General features: G+C 53.1%; 1 non-coding gene across 1 annotated transcript; it reads right to left on the reverse strand.

Annotated features, from left to right (window-relative positions):
• Positions 1 to 12,302: 12,302 nt before the first annotated feature.
• On the reverse strand, positions 12,303 to 12,375 carry TRNAG-CCC. The gene has a single exon. It is a non-coding gene; the product is annotated as a tRNA-Gly (tRNA).
• Positions 12,376 to 22,623: the final 10,248 nt, after the last annotated feature.

The raw sequence follows: 22,623 nt of genomic DNA on the forward strand, positions 1-22,623 counted from the left end.
TCTTACGTCCCGTTACAATACTGTGCCTGGCCCCACCTCCCAGCCCACACACCCTAAGAGCTTCCCACGATAGAGAAGCGGTGGGGGAAGGGATGCAAAGAAGGGAGAACAAAAGCCATCCCCTTTGCTGAAGGCTCCTCCCCCCAGTGCATTCCTACCTGGGCCGCCTAACCCTACTAACAACCCGTGTCTCACTGGGGTCTGAGATGAGTCCTCAGTCCTTGAGCAGTGATGTAGAGGGACGGGGCGTGGTTAGCATAGGAAGTATGAGGATACTCAGGAGGAGTCTGGCTTTCCTGGGGGCAGGAGAGGAATGAGAGGTAGTGAGGTCTTGATCTGGTTAGAGTCTTCCTTAATTAATTACACACTCCTGGGGGCAGAACATTCAATCTCCCAAGCTAGTGCTTGAAAAGGGAAGCCAGAGGGCTGAGGGTGGGGGAGAGTGTTGAGCCTAGAGTTGGGGCCGCTTCCCCTCACCTCCCTCATCCCATCTGCCCCAAATGACGCATGTCATGCCCCTCTCTGTGCCTGAGTGCAGAGAGTAGGGACAAGTAAAGACAGTAAGCTACTCTAGGCTGTACTCAGCCCCCCACAGTATCCCCCTCCTCCACAGTGGCCCCAGGGAGAGGGTCCTGGACAAGGAACTATTAGATCTAAGCCTGGGTGGCCAGACCCTGAATTCAAATCTGGAGATCTGGGGCGCCTGGGGCAGGGCAGCTGCAGATTTAGAGTACAGGCAGACCTGGGGTCAGAGCCCAGCTTTTTGCTCTTTGACCTTGGGCAGGTTGACTTCTCTGTGCCTCCATGTCCTCATCTATAAAAAGGTGTAGTGATCATTTCTACCTCATGAGATTGTTGCAAACATGAAATCAGTTAATACAAGTAAAGTGTGTCCCAGGATCATAGTAAGTACTCAAAAATGTCAGCTACTATTTTTATTAGTATGGCGTTTGAATAAAATATAAGAACAGATAGGAAAATGCCGAGTAGTGCTTGGTGCATAGCTGGGATCCAATAAACTAAGGCACGGGGTGGGGAAATCCACCAACCCCATTCTAGCCACGGGAATGATTGGCATTTTGCTGCAGGCTTAGCCCAGGCTGGCCCACTTCGTGGGATAGTTCTACTGGGGCCCAAGTGGTTTGAAAGCAATGAGAGTGAGGGTGCTGAAGCTTGCTAAGGGGTAGAGAATGCAGCAAGTGGCTGAGGGACCGTGGTTTCTACATGTGACCCCTGAGTACACTGATCCTGGGTGTGTTTGGGGTGGGGAGGGGATTCTTTCCCTCCAATATTCATTCATTCTTCAAATATTTACTGGATATTTGTTGTGTGTCAGGCACTGTGCTGGGCACCAAGATACTGTGATGAACAAGAACAAAGACAAATGCTGCTTCAAAGAGCTTAGTCTAATAGGGGTATAGATGCTCCTCAAATAATAATGCAAAAAAAATGTATATAATTACAAGTCAAGGTAAATGTTACTGGTGCAGGATCAAATTCCAGCTCTAGTGACCTGAACTAATCTAGTGCAAAGCCAAGCATCCTCTAATGCCCCGCAGAGGAAGCTGGGGCCCTCATTACTCTTCAGGTTCCTTTATTTAGCCTTTTGGTATCTGACTTTGAGTATATCTTCATTCACTCTGTCCCTGCCTCACTTCATTTATTCAACATACCTTCACTGGTCCCTTCCATATGCCAGCCTGAGTGTATGGAGCTGAGGGTGTGGGGATGAACTGGTTACAGCTCCCACTCCCTTAAGGTGTGGGGGACACAGCTCACAGGGGGACACTGATATATAAACCAACTAATACAATGTGGTGCGTAAGTACTACAGCTAGGTAAGCACCTGGGGCTGGAAGAAGGGACCCAGGCTTGAATTAAGCCTTGAAGAGGGGCAGGGAGGCAAAGAGGAGGGACAGAGCTGCTTGCCTGTCAGACCCACCCCCAGATCCACTTGTTTGCAGTTAGCAAGAGGGGAGCAGGGAGCAGTATTTACAAAGGTCCTGGGCTAGGTAAGAAAGGGCACAGAGGCCATTCCAAGTCAGGATGAGGAAGGAACAGGGCCATGGACAGATGACACTGACCAAGGCTTCCCCTTTGCCACGACTCCTCCTCCATCAGGCCATCCATTTCTCACAGCCCAGAGGGCTGGCTAGTCTTGCACATGTGGTCCCAGCAGGTCTACAACTCAGGCACCCTCTCCTCTCCTACTTCTGTAGCCCTCTGCTCTGCCTGTTCCCTGCTACACACCGCACATCTGTCTACAGCATTTCTGAGCACCTGTTGTCTTCTATCCCCATTCTACACAAGAGATGATGTGGCTTGGGTGAAGTCGCAGAGCCAGTCAATGGCAAAGCCTGGATCTGAATCAGACTTCACCCAGCCACGATTCTGTGTTCTTCCCACTACATCGAGATCCCTTGGCAAGGGGCCTAAGAGAACCTAGGAGTGCACTTGGACCACTTTAGAGTGACACTCTTCCCCCCAACCCTGCCCTGGAGGGGGGTCTGCACTCATGGGCAAGGGCTGCCTCAGTGTTCCTTCTTCAGAGAAGGGAGGGAAAGAAAGAGGAGGAGAGCTGGGCCCCCAGGTGCTGAAGGCCCTTGTCAGGAGCACAGTCCAAGAGTGGGATAGGGTTCCACCTTGGGGGGCGGGTCTGACAGGCAAGCAGCTCTGTCCCTCCACTTTGCCTCCCTGCCCCTCTCTGTTTCTCATTAATTATTCCTGTCTCATGGAGCAGGAATGAAAACAGACTCGAGATCTGGCTGGAGGCCTGCTGTGACATCAGCCCCAAGGTGGCTGCCCTGACCCTGACTATTGGGGGCTGGGGAAGACCCTCTTCCCACTTTGTCTTGGCCTGACGGGGAGAAGGAGAAAGTCAGGAGACAACCCTGCCTGAACCCCTCTCCCTTCCCTGGGCATTGAACTTGGGGCATGTGAATGAAAGAGGTGGCATTTGCCTGAGGGGACCAGGAAGGATGTGTCTGCGGGACCGTGGTGGGTGGGTACAGGAGGCTGCTGTCCCCTGAAGCCCCTGCTTCCCACAAGCCTACCACTCCTTCCACTCAGCCACCCCAGCACCGCTCCCAGGCACGGTCCTCCCACATCCTCTCCACTTGCTTTTGAAGTCACCACTATACTCTTCCCTTGTGGTACCTTCCTCCCAGCCTCACCTCCCTTGACCTTTCTGAGCCTCAGGTTCACAGTTAGGCTTCTTCTCGGTCTTGGTACCTGGCCAACCAGACTCTTCTTGGCTCCAGCCTCTTGGCTTTCACACCCAGATGCTGACCTCTCACCTGCAGTGACCTCCTCCTCCTCCTTCCTAATTGGCCTCCACTTAGTACAGCACACTGGACTATACTATGATCCTGGTTATATCACTTAGCCATCTCCTCCAGACGGCAAGTCTGATACCCCGGGCTCCCACCACTTCCTCCTGTTCTGCCTAGTTTCAAAATCTTTGGTCCCCAAACCTCTTCTCCCTACCTGGGGGCCTTCTGGTGTCTACTTCTCTCCCAGCCCAACCTGGACTATTCCCACTCCCAAACAATCCCACCATGATCTCTCTGAGCAACATTTTTCTTGTTTTGCTCATTTCCAATAAAATTCCCTCTGCAGCAGCTGTGTAGACTTTTCTATGCTACTTGAGCCCACACTTGCACCTTCTTCCGTTCTTACCTCCTGCTGCTGCTACTGCTAAGTCACTTCAGTCGTGTCCGACTCTGTGTGACCCCATAGACGGCAGCCCACCAGGCTCCCCTGTCCCTGGGATTCTCCAGGCAAGAACACTGGAGTGGGTTGCCATTTCCTTCTCCAATGCATGAAAGTGAAAAGTGAAAGGGAAGTCACTCAGTTGTGTCCGACTCTTCATGACCCCATGGACCACAGCCTACCAGGCTCCTCTGTCCATGGGATTTTCCAGGCAAGAGTACTGGAGTGGGGTGCCATTGCCTTCTCTGTCTTACCTCCTACTTGACTAAAATAATGCATTCTTGCCAGGCACTGAGTTGCAGGCAATGGAGATAAGTGTGCTACATTTAAGAAGCCTCCAGCAGGGGAATATAAAGGCAAGTGATAGGGTGATATAGGGATATTCCAGGTATCACTGCTGGATTTTGAAGGGGAGAATCACATCATGAGCACAGTGTCTGGGAAGTGAAGTGAGGCCAGTGTGGGATGTATTGGAGGACACAGAGATGGTGGCAGGTAGACAGGGGAGAAGGTCACAGTCTAGGTGGAGGATAGGAAGTCCTGGATGGAGATGGGGTGAGGAGGTGCTGCAGAGATGACGAGGAGAAGATAGGGAGGGATAGGGGCAAAGGTAAGTAGCAACACGCTTAGTGACTGATTGGGTATGGAAAGGGAGATACAGTAGATGTCTGAGCCTGGGAGATTCTGAGGACTGGGCAATCAGGCATCCTTTGGTACCATTTATGGATTCAGGAGCACAGGAAGAAGAACAGGATATGAGAAGGAGAACAACAGGCTCAGTCTGAAGCTTTCAAAGAGAGGTGCCCAGTAAGCCATTGAATATACAGATCTGGAGCTCAGGAGAGAGGTCTGAGTGTGAGTACCAGGCACAGTGTGGAGTCCAGGGATGAAGTTCAGATCGTGGGCAGGATTGCCCAGGAGAGTTGTACGGAGAAGAGAAAAGAGGTTGAGGTGGGTATGTGGGGAATGCCCCCTCACTGCTCCTAGGCATCCTTCATGCCTCTCTGAGAGCTCTTATCACATGAATTATCTGTTTGTCTTTTCTCCCTGGATGTGGGCTCCTTGAAGGAGGCAACACATCCTTACGACGCATATTTCCCAGGAAGATATACATGGGTCTAGCACAAGATAGAAGCTCATTAATGCCTGAAGGATGGAAGAATGATTATAGTAGTATGTTGCTGCTGCTGCTAAGTCGCGTCAGTCATGTCTGACTCTGTGCAACCCCAGAGACGGCAGCCCACCAGGGTCCTCCATCCCTGGAATTCTCCAGGCAAGAATACTGGAGTGGGTTGCCATTTCCTTCTCCAATGCATGAAAGTGAAAAGTGAAAGTGAAGTTGCTCAGTTGCATCCGACTCTTAGAGACCCCATGAACTGCAGCCTACCAGGCTCTTCTGTTCATGGGATTTTCAAGGCAAGAGTACTGGAGTGGGTCACCAGTGCCTTCTCCAAGTAGTATGTTGAGGGCTTACTATGTGCCAGGCACCTTTCTAAGTGCTCTACATTTAGTAATTCATTTAATCTTCAGGACAACTTAACATTTCCAACTCTCAATGGAAATGTACTCTTGCCATTTCCATATTACACATGGGAAAACTTGACTAAGAAAAGTTAAATAACTTGTTTGAGATTAAGTGGAAGTAAGAGTTAAGATGTGAATCCAGGTAGTCTAAGTCCAAAGTTGATGCATTTTACTCCCACACTATTCTGCTTCTCAAATAAAATCTTGTAATAAAATCAACTACTCTTGATTGCCATTACTGAATGCTTACTGTGCCAGGTACTGTGCTAAGAACATTAGGTTATTTAATTTATTTCTATATAAATGAATGAATAGATAAATGTTTTGATGGATGGAGTAAAATATGTAGTACATATATATTTATATATATATACACATACATGAAACAAGTGGATAAATTATGGATTAATGAATCAATGAGTAAAGGAAAAAATAAGTGGCAAATAAGTGGCAGGATGGATAGATGGATAGATAAGTGAATGTCTGTATGAATGAATAGTTGAATAAATGGATGACAGGTAGGTGAATGGATAAATGGATATATGGATGAATTAATAGTAGGATGAATGAAAGGATAGGCAGCAGGTGTATGGATGAGAGAATGCATGGATGGATGGGTGGATGAATGAATATGTGAAGAGATGAAAAAATAGGTGAGTTGGTGAGTGGATAGAAGGATAGAAGGAGAAATGTAAAGACGAATGGATACAAAAGCATAGATGAGAAGATTGTTAGGCAGATGAATGGGTGAATGGATGGATGAGTAGATAAATGAGTGGATGAATGGAAAGACAGATTAATGGTAGCATGAATGGATAAGACAATGGGCCTATGGATGAAAGGATACATGAATGGATAGGTAATTAGATGATTAGATGGCTGGATGATTGGATGGTTGGATGGATGAGTGGATGTTTAGATGGTTGGCTGGATAAAGGAATGGATTCTTGTATTTGGGGCTATAAAAGAGAATAAGAAAACCCACAAATTATAGCCTTTATTCTTTTCCCTCCATGTAGCTATGACTTCTCTTAGCCATTTCTTCCACATTGGCGTGTGGAGTATATCTTGTCCTTACCCACCCTCTGCAAACCCACAGCCAGGCCCCAAAGTTTGGTCCTAAACACCTCCCCACACCCCCCAATACAGAGACATCCTGGAATGAATTCCAGCAATCCTGATTCCTTTCCTGGTCTTCTGCCTTGATGTCCAGGGAAAAAGCACCTTCCAAATAACCAGCCTAGAAAGAAGGTGAGTGGTGGCTGAGGGGGAGGATGAGGGTGATGGGTGCTACCTGCTCCATCCCCTGTGTGGTCTCTTTAATAGGCCTAACCCAGAGCCCCAGGACACAAGCAGATGCTAGGATGGAAGGCTGAGATTAAAGTGGGAAACTAACAAGCCTCTCAGAAGGTGTTAGGGGCACAGTGTTAGGGAGAAAGGAGTGTTCTCTGGGGCCGGCAAGACAGCCATATCTATTCTTAGGTAGAGAAGGTGTTTTCAGAATAGCAGTCAGGTCAGGCAGGCTAGATGGAATGAGGCAGGCTCCATCTCTGAAGGCATTCAATTAGAAGTCTTTAGCTCTACCACATGAGAATTAATGGCAGCCGCTTCAGATGATCGCTGAGAAAATGAAACAAGATGATGCAAAGAAAATGTGTAACACACAGTAACAGATGCTTCCTAGGAGTAATAATGTGTGAAGGTTTCAGTTTTTCTGGGGAAGATAAGCTGACTCCCTGCTCTGTATCTGTTTAAGAAGTATAGTTTTGGGGGGATAATTGATGTCATGGGTATAAGGTCTCCATGGCCTCGGGGAACCAGCACAGCATCATGGGAACCTCCTGGTGAAGCCTTCTCCTGCCTTCTGCCCGCACTAGCTCAGGTCCTTGGAAATCTTCAAGGCTTGAGCAGTGGCATCGGGGTACAGGTGGGAGTGGATCTAGCCATGGAACCCCTGAGGAAGCCAGACCAGCCCCACAGACCTCGAGCCTCCCTCTCTGGGCCAGGCGCCAGCAGGCAGGGCACCCTGCTCCATGCTGAACAAAAAAGAGCTGCTTGTTGTGAAGGATGAGTCATGGGGACCCTAGAATGGCCTGGGGAAGAAAGAAGGGGAGAGGATTCCCCCTCCGATCCAGGAATGGGCCTTCTCCCACAGCCTGTGAGTGTGTGGGGAGCATGTTGATCAAAGGAAGTGAGAAACTGAGACTTATACCTTCTCCCTTTCCCACTGTTCTTCCTTTCCCTTCTCTTGTCTCATCTTATCTCCACCACATTGACACGTTTTCAGGTGGAAGAACAGAGGCTGAGCGTCTTACCTTGGGTTTTACAGAGGGCTCTAATATTGAATAGCCGAACTCGACTCAGCTTGGGGCACTTTCTGCTCCTAAACTAGGCTTGTACTGGGCAGAATATATGAAAGGAGGAGAAGCGAATGACTATGTCTTGTGCTAGACTTGATGTATTTTCACACCCACCGCAACTCTATGAGGTTGTGAGGAACATGTTATTACCCCATTTTACAGTCTCAGGGAAGTAACTCACCCAAGGTCACATGCCCACTGAGGTTAGAGCCTGTATTTGAACCCTGGGTACCTGACACTTGACAAGGGTGGCACTTAGAGAGGGGCCCTGAAGACAGGGGTTGGGAGAGGAGGCAGGAGGCTCCCGCGGCAGGGGCAATCCTGGAGTGTTTTTCTGTTTGGCTTAGCACCAGGGCTGTGGCTTGACATGCCTCTCTGTGCTATGAGCCTAGTTCTGCATATGCAAAACAAAGATGCTGAATCTGTGCCAACAGGGCTGTACGCAAACCAGCCCCTACCCGACGGCTCAGGAAATGACACACCTGAACTGCAGAACAGATTGTTGGACCCATCTCCAGGATCATCTCCCAGGATAGGGGTTTGCAGATGGCTGATCAGCAGCCCCTATGAGGGCCAGGTGTCCTGGGCTGAAGAGTGGCCTCCAGACTGACCCAGACCCAGCAGTGGCGTGTGGTGGACAACTCAGCCTCGGCGGTGGCCAGGCCTCAAGTCCTGCTGTGATCTTAGACACATTACTAAACATCTCTGGGCCTCAAGCTCCTTTTTTTATAAACAAAGGAAGAAAACCTTTTCTGCCTACCTTCTGGGTATAGGGCCTGGAGGAAGAGACCTTCTATGTCGTGGGGGTCTGACTCTGGGTCAGAGCAAAGTCTTGGGAAAGGTGAGGGTTGAACTGGATCTCCGCTTGACCTTTCTGCTGGTGAGGACTGTTAGGAGGCATGAACCAGCACCCCAGGGGGCTGCCTAAGATTTTTTTCACAAGGCTGGTGGTGCACAGGGCCAGCTACCTCTTGATACCCTTGCTGTACTGCCTGAAACACAGAGCTTTTCTGCTCCAGGGGACTAGGAGAATGTGTTCGAGGCAGGCAGGGGTGGCTAGTAAGATGGAGATTTGCATCTAGTTTGGCAGCTAAGTTCTACCGAGGGCAGGGCTGGGCTCTGGGCTCAGCTCTAGAACATCATCTGCTCCCAGCACAGGTGGGGTGACCCAGGCCCCAGGAAGGACAGATGGCAGAGCCCCAGCGCCCACATTCTCAGGCTTGAGGCAGAGGTCTAAGTGACCAGCCTCCCTCTGGGGGCCACAAGTTGTGTGGAGGCTGGGAGTGCCCAGGGAAGGGGTGTTAGGGTCCAGGGGTCAGTGTGTGTGTGGGTTCATTCCTTCTTCCACACAGGCCTTGGCTGAGGCAGCCGCTCAGGCAGAAGGGAGACTGGGGGAGGGGAGGGTAGAGCTTTGCAAAGGAGGAGGCAGGAATTCTGGTTGGAAATCATTCAAATGAGGCTATGAAACCAGAACCCTGTCTCAGAACAAATTGGCCAGATTTGGCCTGAGGGGAAGGGGGGTTACCAGGGGAGGGGAGGAGGTTGGGCCCCGAATGAGGGGGGAGGGGCTGGACAGGATTCGGATGTGTGTTCCCAGGAGGAGCCCAGGCCAGAGCTGTGATGGGGAGAAGGGGCAGCCGTCCCTTGGGCGGCTTGCTGTGACACAGGAGGGAGAAGCCAGGTGCCCCAGCCACCCCTGCGCCTTTCCTGAAGGGGACAGGGCTAGGCCAACATTGCCACTCTCTAGCATGGCTTAGCTGTGACTCTGCCGACTCTGCCGCCTCCCTGCCCCGTCCCTGCTCCTGTTCTACTTCAGAAGCAGAGGAGCCCCTGTGACTCCCCGTCTTACCAAGTATTCATTCAAAATTTCTGTTTTCCTTTTTAAGCCTCCTGCTCTGTGCTAAGCCTGAGGGTACACAGATGAACTTGGCTGAGCCCTCAGCCGGGCGCGAAGGAGTAGATTGCTTAAGGCTTTGAGGTGTGACTTAAAAAACAGATTCTCATTCCTTGTCCTAAGTGGGGAGGTGTCTTGGGGGTGCCCCTCACAGAGCAGAGCTGCCCTGGGAGGTCTGGGGAAGGGCCTTTCCTCCCCAGTCAGAGCCAGGACCAGGCATGGGTCAAAAAGAAGGGGAGGGGTGGGCAACGGGGGGTTCACTGCGGGGCCAGGCGGGGCACACAGTGAGGAAAAACCAAGGCCTTCAGAGACCCATCAAAGGGCTGCTGTGTGAAAGAGGCAACCTTGGAGGGGTCACTCGGGTTCACACCGCCTGGAGAGGCATGAAGGCCTCGTCTGATGGGGGCGGGGTGGGGGAGCGGCTAGGGGACGGGCCAAGGGAGGGAGCGGCCGGCTGGCGGGACAGTAGGTTGCTCTTCCAGCGCCAGCTTCCTGTCCCGCAGGGAGCACTCTTCTCAGGAGAGGTCCCAGCAGTCGGGCCTGTCGTGGTCTGGGTGTCTGGACCCCTTCTCCAGGAGGAAGCGAGGTTCCTCAACCCCCAACTCCCATACCGCCTGGTCCAGAGTCAAGGGCCAAAATCAAGTCTGAGAACAGGATGGAAGGAGGACCTGGACTCAACCCCTGCTCCAGCGCCCGTTCTGCCCTGACACTCTGCTAGCCTGGTCCCCACCTTGGGGTCTGTCTGCCGGCTGCTCCTCTGACAATGCCCCCATCAGGCCGGCCTCTGCCTTTGCCGATCTTTCTGTCCCTATCTCCTCCCTCCCTGTGACTCAAGTCCCTGGCTGTGGAGAGGGAGTCAGAGGCTGATGCGGATCCCTGTCCCCATTCCTACCTGAGCCCACTCACCTTCTAGAGACCTTGCTCCCCGCCACCTCCAGTGTGGGCATCTCGGAGGCCTCTCTGCCCTGCCCGCCCCCTCCCAGAGCCAACAAGAGGCACTGGATGCCTTCCTGTTTTGCCCTCAGTGTAGATTCTGGGGGTCTTCACTGACCTGCCCCCTCAGAGTGTGGGTACCCCCCCACCTCAGCGACCTCTCAGAATTCTCTGTTTCCCCCTCAGCCCAGTGTGGACTCCCAGAGTCCTCCTCTGTGAACTCCCCAACGGGAGTCCTTGAAGAAAGGTACTTCTGAGGGAACTTGGGGGGGGACGGGGTGGGGCTGGGGAGTCATGGCTCAGGATGGGAGCGGCCTTGGCTTCTGGCTCCTCCTTTGGGGAATCAGGCTGGGCCTGGACCTCTCTTCTCAACTCCTCCTCTCGACTAAGGGGGCTGCTGTGGCGGGTGTGTGAGCTGGAGGGGGATGGGAGGGGCAGGGGAGGTGGGGGAACCGGTCTTGTGTTGTTCTTGGCTTGGAGCCCCCCACCCCAGGGAAATCCTGACTCTGTGGAAAACTGAGCAGGCAGTCAGGCAGGGGAGGAGGAGCTGGAAGAGGAAGAGGAGGAGAAGGGGGGAGGAGGACAAGGGGCTCAGGGTGAGGTGGGGGCAGGGGCTCCTCTCATAAATCAATCCCACCAGCTCTCAGGCCTGACAAAAACCAGAGACCCAGGGTCCTTTGGGGGCTGGGGCCAGGGAGGGGGGTGCAAGCCATCTGAGGGGCTGTGGAGGAGAAAAGGCCGAAATGAGGGACAGCATCCTGCTCAGAGGCCCTGCCTCAGGCCCCCCAAAACAACAGGTGTGTGTGTGTGTGTGTGTGTGTGTGAAGGAGGGGGTCTGAGAAAACAAGTTACAAGTACAGGAGCTGAACCAGGGTGGCTGTGACAGATTGATGGGTGTGGGGGTTTCCCTCTGGTCAGCTATTCAGAACATTTTTATTGCCCTGAGTTCTGGCCTGGTTCAGCTCCCGAGGAACGGTGTGATTTCAGACAAGCGTTTGACCTCTCCAGGCCCCTCAGTCTCCTCAGATGTGAGAGAGTGTGTGGTGGGCATGGGAAGTGGTCTGGCCCCACTCTGCCAAGCCCTGACACTGCACCCCAGCTTGTCTCGGTGTCGTTGTGTGGAGCGAAGAATATTGCTCAGGAGCTGGCACAACAATAGTTAAAGAGTCAAGGTGCTGCTGTTTGATAGCTGTGATCTTGGGCTGGACACATAACCTCTCAGAGCCTCAGTTTCTGTATCTGTCAGATGGGCCTAATAATGCCTCCCTGGCGGGGGCCGTTACACTAGTGAGTGAAACAACGCATGTTAAGTGCTTGGGATGGCAGCTTCTTCCTTAAAAGCTGTTGTTTATTTTGTGTCCACCTCTTGAGTGTCTGCAAGTTTTAGCCTTCCAAAGATAACTACCAAGTGGCCCCAGCTCCAAACCTGTGACACAGAAACCCTTGCAATCTGCCCCCCTCAGTATTTCCAAGGACTCCTGAGATTTCTGTGGTTCTCCCCACGCCATCCTGACATGGCTGGTGCCCTCCTGACCCCTTGCTGCACTCAGGACACAGGGACTCAGGGCTGTGCCTCGTGGGCCATTACCAGAGGTCTCAGCTCTGGCAGGACGATGCTGCCAGCACAATGTAGCCAAGCACGTGCCCTTGAGCATCAGCTGCTGTCCTACGCTTTAGTTCTGCTGGTCACTGGCCTATTCCTGCAAAGAAACAATGCCATTTTCTCGGTCCTTCCTCTCTAGGTACTCCTCTCAATGTCCTGTTTCTGGCCCTTACTCCATCCCCATTCAGATCCCTGTGTTTTTTAAAAATATTTATTTGACTGCACTGGGTCTTTAGTTGCAGCATGCGAACTCTTAGTTGCGGCATGTGGGATCTAGTTCCCTGACCAGGGATTGAACCTGGGCCCCCTGCATTGGGAATGCAGTTTCTGAACCACTGGACCACCAGGGAAGTCCCCTCTGTGGTCACTGTCAGAGCCCCTGGGGATCTCTTTGGGCTGCCCTCCAGTCCCAACTGGACCTGGGCCTTACCCGGTTCAACTAGATCCCTGATATGGTACATGGAGACATTGCAACCAGCAAAAGGAGCCAACTTTTGACGTACAGTATGTGCCTCTGTGAGAATGCCGAGGGACAGCAGTATGTTTATATCTTAGAAAGTAGTATTTTCTTTGCAACTATATTATATGATTATTCCCCAGGAAAATCACTTTGTCCAACCTGTCTTCTACCCTTAGCTCCCCTCCTCACTCCCAGGCTCACCTTCTTCTCCAGGTGGCAGGACCCTTTCATCAAGGGAAACCCACAAAGTGTGTTTTTGGATGGTTAGGGAGTGGGGAGACAATGGTCCAGGCCATTCCAGGTTTCTACTCTTGAGTCTGAACAGACACACTGGACTGGGACAAGCCAAGGGCTCAGCTTGGGGAGAACTGGGAGGGGAGAGGGTTCCCCTTTCTCAGGAGGCCCTGCCTTCCTCTGGGATTTCATACCCTAATTCAGCCCCAAGGGTCCACGCCCCAAGATAGGAGAACCATGATGAAATCAGAGGCCTAAGAAGGCCTGGACTTCACTGAATGTCTCTTGTAGAGACCAGACCTCCGATGTCTGAAGGTGTGGACTCTCCATGGTGAAGGAAGCCTGGAGGTGAGGGGCTGGTTTATAGGCTCTCAGAGAGAACATTGACAAATCTGTCTTCTCCACTGGAGGAAGGGGTCAATACAGGCATGCTGTGGGAGCACTTTGGCCCGCTGGGCCTGCTGCTCTTGAGAGGCGTCATCTTCACATGAGTCGCCCCTGAGCTCTAAGGAGTCTAGCCAGCTCAGCTAGGAATGTCTTGAGAGACCATTTCTCAGACAGCAGGGTCCCCACTCTGCAACCTGCATAATGAGCAGGAAACCAGGCTGTGCTTGACCATTCCCAAGGACTGGGCAACTCACAAGGTAGCCCCTTCCAGGTTGGGTGGTTGAGATGATTGAGAAGTTAGAAATGGAGCGTCTGACAAGCCTTCAAGGCTGGTCCCTCTGTGGAAGTGAAGAGGGATCGGGCAACACAGCTGGGATGTCTCTGTGAGGGAGGGAGATAAGGCAGGCTGCTTGTTTAGGGTGAGGCCTAGATCCTGGGGAAAATGTTTAGGCCTGGGAAGTAAGGGCGGAGAAGGCAATGGCACCCCACTCCAGTACTCTTGCCTGGAAAATCCCATGGACGGAGGAGCATGGTAGCCTGCAGTCCATGGGGTCGCTGAGAGTTGGACACGACTCAGTGACTTCACTTTCACTTTTCACTTTCATGCATTGGAGAAGGAAATGGCAGCCCACTCCAGAGTTCTTGCCTGGAGAATCCCAGGGATGGCGGAGCCTGGTGAGCTGCCATCTATGGGGTTGCACAGAGTCGGACACGACTGAAGCGACTTAGCAGCAGCAGCAGGGAAGTAGGGGACAGGGTTTGAGTCTTTGCTCAACTAATGAGGGAGTCCTTCTTTTCCTGGGGCCTCAGTTTCCCTAACTGCAAACTTTATGGGCTGGGCCTGGGGACTTCTAAGGGCTCTGCCCCTGGCAACGGATGCTCTTCCACAAGTCTATGAATAGTTAACGAAGAGGGATCAGGTCTTGGTCCATGGGGGCTGGGCTGGTGCGAGATGCTCAGAGAATGGGCCTTGTGTGGGTCTGGACAAGGTTCCCTTTCATTTTGTGAGGCCTTGGCAGCAGCCCAGGGCCCACAGACTCTCTCTCCCGCCAAGGTCAACCTGACCCTGACCTGGGGGGCACCACTGCCTGGGGCAGTTGAGGTCAGGAGTTGGTGACTTGGGAGAAGGAGCCCAGTGCAGAGGTCCGACTCCTGTCCTCTGGCTGGGCTGAGAGTCTGAGCAACTGTAGTTCTGGGTCTGGAGTTCCTGACACCTACCCAGAGCTCCTCCCCACCCCCACTGCAATCTTGGTGGTCCTTGGAAAGACCTCCACTGGTCTTGGCGTCAGAGAAGCTTGGTATGGAATTCAGGCCTGTCAGTTACTGGCCCAGTGACCTTTGGCAATTCACTGCCCCTCCTCGTCTACAAGTCAGGGCTGCTTATGCTACTTTGGAGGTTGCTGGAGAGATAAGACACCTGAGCAAGCGTCACATCCATCCATGGAGTGTGGCTGTATCCTTACTGGAAGCCCAGCTGATCGCAGACAGTGACAAGGAACCAGAACCAGACTGGACTCACTTCCCACTGCCTCAGCCCTCTGCCTCATGGTCTGTTTGTCCATCAGAGCACTGGGGGCTTCTAATTCTCAGGCCCTAAAATCTGTACAATTTAAAGTAGTCAAAACAAACCCTTCACTCAATTTATGCAGAAAGGGAACAAGCTCCTGGCCGGGCCTAATGGGTTCCAGGTGTGCAGTGTGCCCTGCAGCGGCTGAAGCAGCTACGGGGGCTGCGGCTGTGACTCTGCCCGGCTGGCTGGGGGTTCAACCGGGCCAGACCTTTCCAACCTGGCCCTCGAGCCTGTGAAGAATGTAGAGTGGGGTCAGGCCTACCCCGTATGGTGGGACAGCCCACCTTGTGTTCAGGAGCCTAGAGTTCAGAGCCAGGAGGTGCACACACGGGCGTCTCCCAGACTGCTTCCCCACCTCTCCCCAGCACCCCCCAGCGCCGCCCCTCCATTGCCCCAGTCAATGCTGAGCACCTCAGGTGAGTCTGGCCTTGACTTCAAGAGGTTCTGGGGTTGTCGAGATGACTTTCACAGACCTGTAAAACTCCTTCTCACAAGAGGTCAACCATGGGAGTGACCTCCCAAAGAGGCTCAGGGAATCAGGTGGGAGCCCAGGGGACAGGAACGAGGTTTCTTTTATTACCATTATATATTAATCATCATGTTATATAATCAGAGTGACAGTCATTATTTATTAATGGTGAGCCATGGGGCCAGGCACTATATTCAGTGCTCTCCATGCATGAGCTCAAGCACGGCCATACATGTCTAGGCTCTTGTTCTCTCCTGGAACAGAGAGGGGACAGGAGGCTCAAGGGTCCCAAGAGCCTTGCCTGAGGATCACTTGGTCAGGAACCTGCTGAAGTGGGGTTTGAGCCCAAAGCTGTCTGACCTGAAGGCAAGGCCCGTCCCACTCTACCATACTTTTCACAGGCTGGTCCAGTCTGTCCCTAAGGTGTTAGGGAGAGCACAAGAGTGCACAAGCCTAAGTGTGTATGCAGGACTTGTGTAGGCAGGACCTGGTTAGAAGGTTCAGTTCAGTTCAGTTCAGTTGCTCAGTCATGTCCAACTCTTTGCAACCCCATGGACCACAGCATGCCAGGCCTCCCTGTCCATCACCAACTCCCAGAGTTCACCCAAACTCATGTACATTGAGCCAGTGATGCCATCCAACTATCTCATCCTCTGTTGTCCCCTTCTCCTCCTGCCCTCAATCTTTCCCAGCATCAGGGTCTTTTCAAATGAGTCAGCTCTCTGCATCAGGTGGCCAAAGTATTGGAGTTTCAGCCTCAACATCAGTCCTTCCAATGAACACCCAGGACTGATCTCCTTTAGGATGGACTGGTTGGATCTCCTTGAAGTCCAAGGGACTCTCAAGAGTCTTCTCCAACACCACAGTTCAAAAGCATCAATTCTTTGGCACTCAGCTTTCATTATAGTCCAACTCTCACATCCATACTGACTACTGGAAAAACCATAGCTTTGACTAGATGTATCTTTGTTGGCAAAGTAATGTCTCTGCTTTTGAATATGCTATCTAGGTTGGTCATAACTTTCCTTCCAAGGAGTAAGTGGCTTTTAATTTCATGGCTGCAATCACCATCTGCAGTGATTTTGGAGACCCCCAAAATAAAGTCTGCCACTGTTTCCAGTTTCCCCATCTATTTGCCATGAAGTTATGGCACCAGATGCCATGACCTTAGTTTTCTGAATGTTGAGCTTTAAGCCAACTTTTTCACTCTCCTCTTTCATTTTCATCAAGAGGCTCTTTAGTTCTTCGCTTTCTGCCATAAAGGTGGTATCATCTGCATATCTGAGGTTATTCATATTTCTCCCAGCAATCTTGATTCCAGCTTGTGCTTCATCCAGCCCAGCGTTTCTCATGATGTACTCTGCATAGAAGTTAAATAAGCAGGGTGACAATACACAGCCTTGACGTACTCCTTTTCCTATTTGGAACCAGGTTAGAAGGTAGTGCAGGGATTTTTCCCTAGAGTGATGCCAGAAGCTTACACCCCCATCAGCTGGGCACACTGTCCCCTTGTCCAGACCCAGCCCACCCCTGCCCCCAGCTGCCTCACCCCCTCACCTCTGGACTGGAAGTGAAGTGAAGTGAAGTGAAGTCGCTCAGTCGTGTCTGACTCTTTGCGACCAGTGGACTGTAGCCCACCAAGCTCCTCCGTCCATGGGATTCTCCAGGCAATGTGAGCTGGGCAGCAGAGGAGATGCTCAGTATTGGGGCCACTGTGTAATCATTCCACTCCCACCCACACCAGCTGGGCCCTCAGGGACAGACTGGGTAGTCACTGCTGGGGAAGGACTGGAGACCCACCCTAGGACTGCAGCTGCTCTGGAGGCATGACTATCTCAGTCCTCCTGTTTGGGTAATTATTAGTAATAATCATTTTGAGTTTCTATTGTCTTAATAATCTTCCCATACAAACAGACCTCTTATTGTTATAACTTCTCAAAACACCTTGTACTTTCCTTCCTAACACCAATTTGTAATTTTAAATTTATTTACATGTCTCTTTGGTTAATTCTGTCTTCTGGCTAGACTGCAAGCTCCAAAGGGTAGTCTACTTTCTGCCATTGCCCCAGTGCCCGGCACAATGCTGGCACATAGTCCACACTTGACAAATTTGTGTTGAAGATATTTATGGATGAATGAGTGAATTGGAGGAGGTGGAAAGCTAAGAATAGGTGAAGGAGGCTAGGAAGGGAGAGAGGTATGAGGATGCAGCTTTGGAGTCTGTCTATGGAGCTGGGTGGGATGGCATTGTTGGTGGCCCCTGAGAAGCCAAGTGTGGCTCTGGGATGTGCTGGCTAAACTCTAGGGCATCATCACCTGCTTGTACTCAAACTGTGTGTCCCCTGCCCCACTCCTCCCGGCGCAGGAAATCAGGAGAAATCTGTGGATGCAAGCCTCTCTAACATCTCCAGACCCTCAGAACCCAGAAAGGTCACCAGCCAAAGTTTCCCCCGCCTTCCACAGACACTCAAAACAGAATTCTTGAAGGACCTCAGTATTGGGGCCACTCAGGGAGGTATGGAGAGCCAATCAAGACTAGAGTCACAGGAAGGGACTTTTCCCAGCCTGTGTCCCATTCCCCTGTGTCCCTTAGAGCTGTTGAACTCTAGCCCTCAATCCCCACTCCTTAGCCCCAATATTCTGGGAGTGTGGAAATAGAAGTTTTTAGGAAGATCTGGGTTCAAAACCAGCTCTGGCAAGTTCTAGATGGGAGACCTTGAGCACCCTTAGCTTCCCCATCTCCAGGAGGGAGGTGATAATCTCCACTATTAGTGTTGCTGAAGATCGTGTGTGCAGTTATTCCAGTGTGCGACATCAAGGAGGCACTCTGTGAAGGGCAATTCCCGGACTCTCATTCTTGCTCTGCCACCAACGAGCCATGTGATCTTGGGGAGGACACACCACCTCTTGGGCTCAGCTGCATCTGTCAAACAGGAGGGTTGGATCAGATCATCGTGAAGGCCCCTTCCAGCTCTAACTTGCTTGGTTCTATTCTGAGCAGGGAGCCCCACCTCTGGGGCAGGGGCAATGGGAACATTCTTTCAGCTCAGATTCAACCCAGGCACATGCCTGCCCAGCCCCATCCCGCACATTTAGCCTGGAGCTGTTGCCACGTTGGCCGCGCCCTTGGCACCAGGCTGTTCCCCGACCCCGCCCCCCTTGCCAAGGCCACAGGTGGGTGGCTCCATTCCTGTCCGGTGGTAGGAGCCCAGGAGGACAGAGGAAGACGGTGGGGGAGAAGAGGGAAGGGTAACCTGGCTGGAGGAATGTAGTGAGGGCTAGGGCAGGGCCTTGAACCCTTTGGAGTTCATTCCAGCGCTGTCACTTTCTAGTCGTGTGGGTCCTTGGGCAATTGGCTATAACTTCTCAGAAGCCTGTTTCCTCATTTAGGAACCAATAATAACAACGATTTCTACAACCCCGTTGGATTGCTGTGAGATTAAATAAGAATACTGTCAAGTGACTGGTATTCTGGGGTTTTGTTCTCCGGGGTGGGGGTCGGGGTGTGGAAGGCTCACATATCCTTTCCTCAGCCCCTGGGGAGGGAGAAGTTTCTTGAAGGCATATGCGGGAGCTGGGGCGACTTTCCAGTGGGCCTGCGGATCTCACCCCGCAGGCTGAGCCCCCTCCCCCTGGGCTCGCAGCTTGGGGTCCGGGGCCGGGGAGCCCCAGCCCGCAGCTCAGGGGGGTAGGCTGCGGCCAGAGCCAGCCCGCTAACCCCCACCCGTACCGCCTCTGCCTCCGTGCTAGCGTCTTTGATCTGCAACCTTCAGGGGGATTAAGAGCCTGAGAGCCCCTCTCCCCGGGGTCCCCCGCTCCCCGCCGCCGCCCTCCCTCCGGGCTGACCTCCCAGTCGGCGGCCCGGGCTAGGGGCTGGCTCCGCCGCCGGTGGTCCCCGCTCCAGCCCGCCGCGCCTCCGGGCAGGCCACTGGGATTACAGGGGCAGCGGCCGCGGCGGGCGGCTTCCGGGAGCTCTGGGGTAGGGGGGTGCCGGGGCCTTGGGGGGGCGGGACGAGTGGAGTGGGCTGGGGACGGGGTGGGTAAGGGCCCGGCGCCTCCCGGCCATTTTGGCCGGGGAATCGGAGTAAAGTGTTTAAAAAGAAAAACTCTCCGGAGGAGGACGTAACCTTTTCTTAACATCTGGGGCTCAATTAGCTAATGACAGCAAAGCCTTCTCCGGTGTCGCTGACCCCTCTGCAGCAGCCCCGCTCCCCCACCCCTGGTATTTATACAGCTGCGGCCCCTCGCTGGGACGCGGGGCAGGGGGCTTGGCTGGGTTATCTCGGCGGAGATCCGCCGCCCACCCCAAAAAAAGAGAAAGAAAAGGCTTAGCGCACGGTCCCGCCCACCACCCTGCAGCCCTCCTCGTCGCCGCTGGCTCTCTTCCCTCCCCGCTCGCAGCTCCGGTCGCTGCCTCCGCCTTCTTCCTCCGGCCTCCTCGAATCTCTGTGCTTTGCCGCTTCTGCCCATTTCCTCACTCCTCCACTCTCTCTCCCCTTTCGTGTCCGCCACCCCCCTGCCTCGTTGTCTCTCTTTTCGCCCCTCTTTCTCTGTCTTTTCTCTCTCTCCCCAGCGGCTTCCCCACTCTTTCTAACTCTGAATAGCTCCCTTGTTCCCCTCTGGGTTCCTGTCTCCCTCTTATTCTCCTGCTTCCTCCCCACCTTTGTCTGTCCCTGTCTCAATCGCTGAATGCCTCTCTGTCCTCCAAGAGGTGCGTCCTGCCCTGGCTGCCAGGCAGACACTCCTGAGGGGAGCGGGCCTGCTGCTGGGCCCGCTCTGGGCCAAGCATCTTTCCCACTGCAGAGCTGCGCAGGCCTAGGGCTGGACGCTTGCTGACTTACCTGGATCCCGGGTGTGGGGAGTGTGGGAGGGCCGTTTCTAAGGCGCTAGCTCTTCTTGGTTAGAGCCAGAGGGAATCCCTAGAGGCTTCTCAAGATGTCTGGCCACTCCAGCTTCTGGAATCTCACCCTCCCTGCCACTTGCTCACTGCCACCCAACCCCAACACCCCCAACACAGTTGGTATTTTGAATTCAGATGCAAGTGCAGACACACACTTTCCTCTTTGTCTTCCTTCAGCACAGTTAAAACAAGCAGGAATCTTTTAAAATAATTCACCAGCACTAAGGAAAAAAAGTGTAAGTGCAGAAACTAAAAATAGCACAAAAGAGACCTGCCCAGAGACAGCAGTAGGGTAGCAAAGAAGAGAATAAGGTTTGGAATTAGGCTAGATTCAATTCGGAACTCCATTGTTTAAACAATTCTGTAATCCTGGGCGAATCACTTGAGCCTCAGTTCCCTCACCTGTAAAATGGGGATAATAATAATTATTAAACAATAATGAAATTCTTTGTCTAGAAAACTGCCTATAGTCAGTGCAAGGCGAAGTTCTTTCTTTAGGACATTTGCTTTTTATTTTCTTGGAGAAAATCTTGCAGTCTATGGTTTTTCCAAGAGAATAACATTTTTCAGGAATTCTACTTCCTTTTATAAATACACTTGAAACTCTCGCACCCCTTGCTGACTCCTCTGTATAAGAGAGACGGCTTCAGATCCCTTTCAGGGAAGAGCTCAGGTGGTTAGCGTTTGCAAACCCCGAGTGGGAGGAGTTCGGAGTCCTAGGGTTGATTCTGGGTAAGACCCTCGGCTTACAGAATCCTGGATGCAGAGCCGGGTGCCTCGCGTACGGGATTATGAATCTCCACGAGAACCAACCGAAAAGGGTACTATTAGCCTGTTTTATACCCGGGGAGACGGAAAAGCAATTTTCTAAGTACCACTGCTATCTCGGAGTAGAAACTAGACTGGATCCCAGGGGTCTATCCTCTAGAGCCCAGGAGGAGGTCTCCCCACCGGCAGAAGAGGGAAAGGTGCGGGGACACTTTGGGCAGGCCGCGCGGGGCAGAGAGGCACAGCTGGCACTCTTTCTGGGAAGCACTGGTAGGTGGGCTCCACCCTCCGACCCGCAGCCGCCGGCCCTGGGTGCAGGGGGGAGGGGGAGACTCTGGAAAGAGTGTTGAGCCCCGGCCGCCGACGCTGGACTGGCTGCCCGCGCGCCGGGCTCGCTGCCGGCACCGGATGGAGAGTCCTGAGAAGGCTTAATTTGCAGGAAGACATTCTCATCAGATCTCGGCTCCGGCAGCGGAGCGCTGCTGCCGGGGGTCGGACGGGGCTCCTCTCAGCACCCCTCCCCCGGGCCCCGGCTGGGCGAGAAACAGAGCTGGTGGTAAAAGAAACTGGAGCCGCGGCGCCGGGGCGGCCGCGAGGGGCTGGGGCCTTGGAGGGCCTGGCTGCCTCTTGCCAAGGTCAATCAAGCCGTCCCCGGCTCGGGAGGCGCGCGCTGAATGCGCCGGGCGGCGAGGGGCGAAGGGCCGGAGGTGGGGGGCCAGGGTGGGGCAGGGGTCTGGCCCCGATGGACGCTTCCCGCCCCTTCTCGGGGCAGGTACTCTGGCTTCCCGGGCCCCGGGGAGGATGGAGTTGTGGTGCGCGGGCCAGAGGCTGGGACCCAGGCTGCGGGGTCTGACCCCCTCAGGCGGAAATAGAGTCTAATTAGAGACGTTTTTATGCTAATATGCACCTGGCTAGGCTTTTCTAGGGCGGAGAAAGTGTGTCGTGTAGAAGGGAAGAAGTTCCGGAGAGAGCAAAGTTCCGGAAGCACTTGATTCCATGATAAAAGGCTCCACGGCTCTACTCAACCCGGCTGAGTGGCCTTGGGGAAGTTACTTGAAGATGCTATTGGGCTTCAGTTTTCTATTCTGAAAAAAGGGACACGGGTCAAGTTTCTTCCCAGGCTGGCCATTCTCAGCAACAAAGTGGAAGTCCAGCCCTCAGGTTGCTGTGGAGGCTGGAGAGGGGACGCGTGGTCGGGAGGTGTGAGGTATATGGCAGAGGGCAGAATCTTGGGGTTGCAGAGCATCCCGAGTCATAGAAACCAGAGACACATTTCCAAGGGCCTGTGGCTGACTGTCCCCACTGTTGCCACTTGTCAAACTAGCCCACAAGTCAAAGTGATGGGCCCGGGGGAAGGAAACTAAACAAGGGTCCCCGGATTGATGGCAGCAGGTCAGAAGGAAGAGGGTCGGTGGTAAGAGAAGATGGGAGATGGGGCTGGGCAGCAGGGAGGAGAAGTGGGTGTTTTGTGGTAGGACCCGCTTGAGCTTAAATATAAGTCTGAGGTGAAGGGGAGAGATGGGTTGAAGATGCCAAGGAGAGAAAGGGCAGTTGACTGATGGGGTCATGTCCTGGAGCAGGTGGAAGGGTGGGAGCTAGACCACAAGTGGGAAGGAACTGGAGACACTTTGGGGTGGTAGGTGGTGGGAGGAGGAGAGGCTGTTTGACCTGGAGGGAACACAGTTCATTGGCCTTACTAAGCTCAGTGGTGGAGGAGGCCTCAGTGTGGTCATCTAGTGGAGAAGGCAGTGGCAACCCCACTCCAGTACTCTTGCCTGGAAAATCCCATGGACGGAGGAGCATGGTAGGC

Source organism: Oryx dammah, unplaced genomic scaffold (assembly GCF_014754425.2).
Source record: "Oryx dammah isolate SB20612 unplaced genomic scaffold, SCBI_Odam_1.1 HiC_scaffold_2, whole genome shotgun sequence".
Lineage (NCBI taxonomy): Eukaryota > Metazoa > Chordata > Mammalia > Artiodactyla > Bovidae > Oryx > Oryx dammah.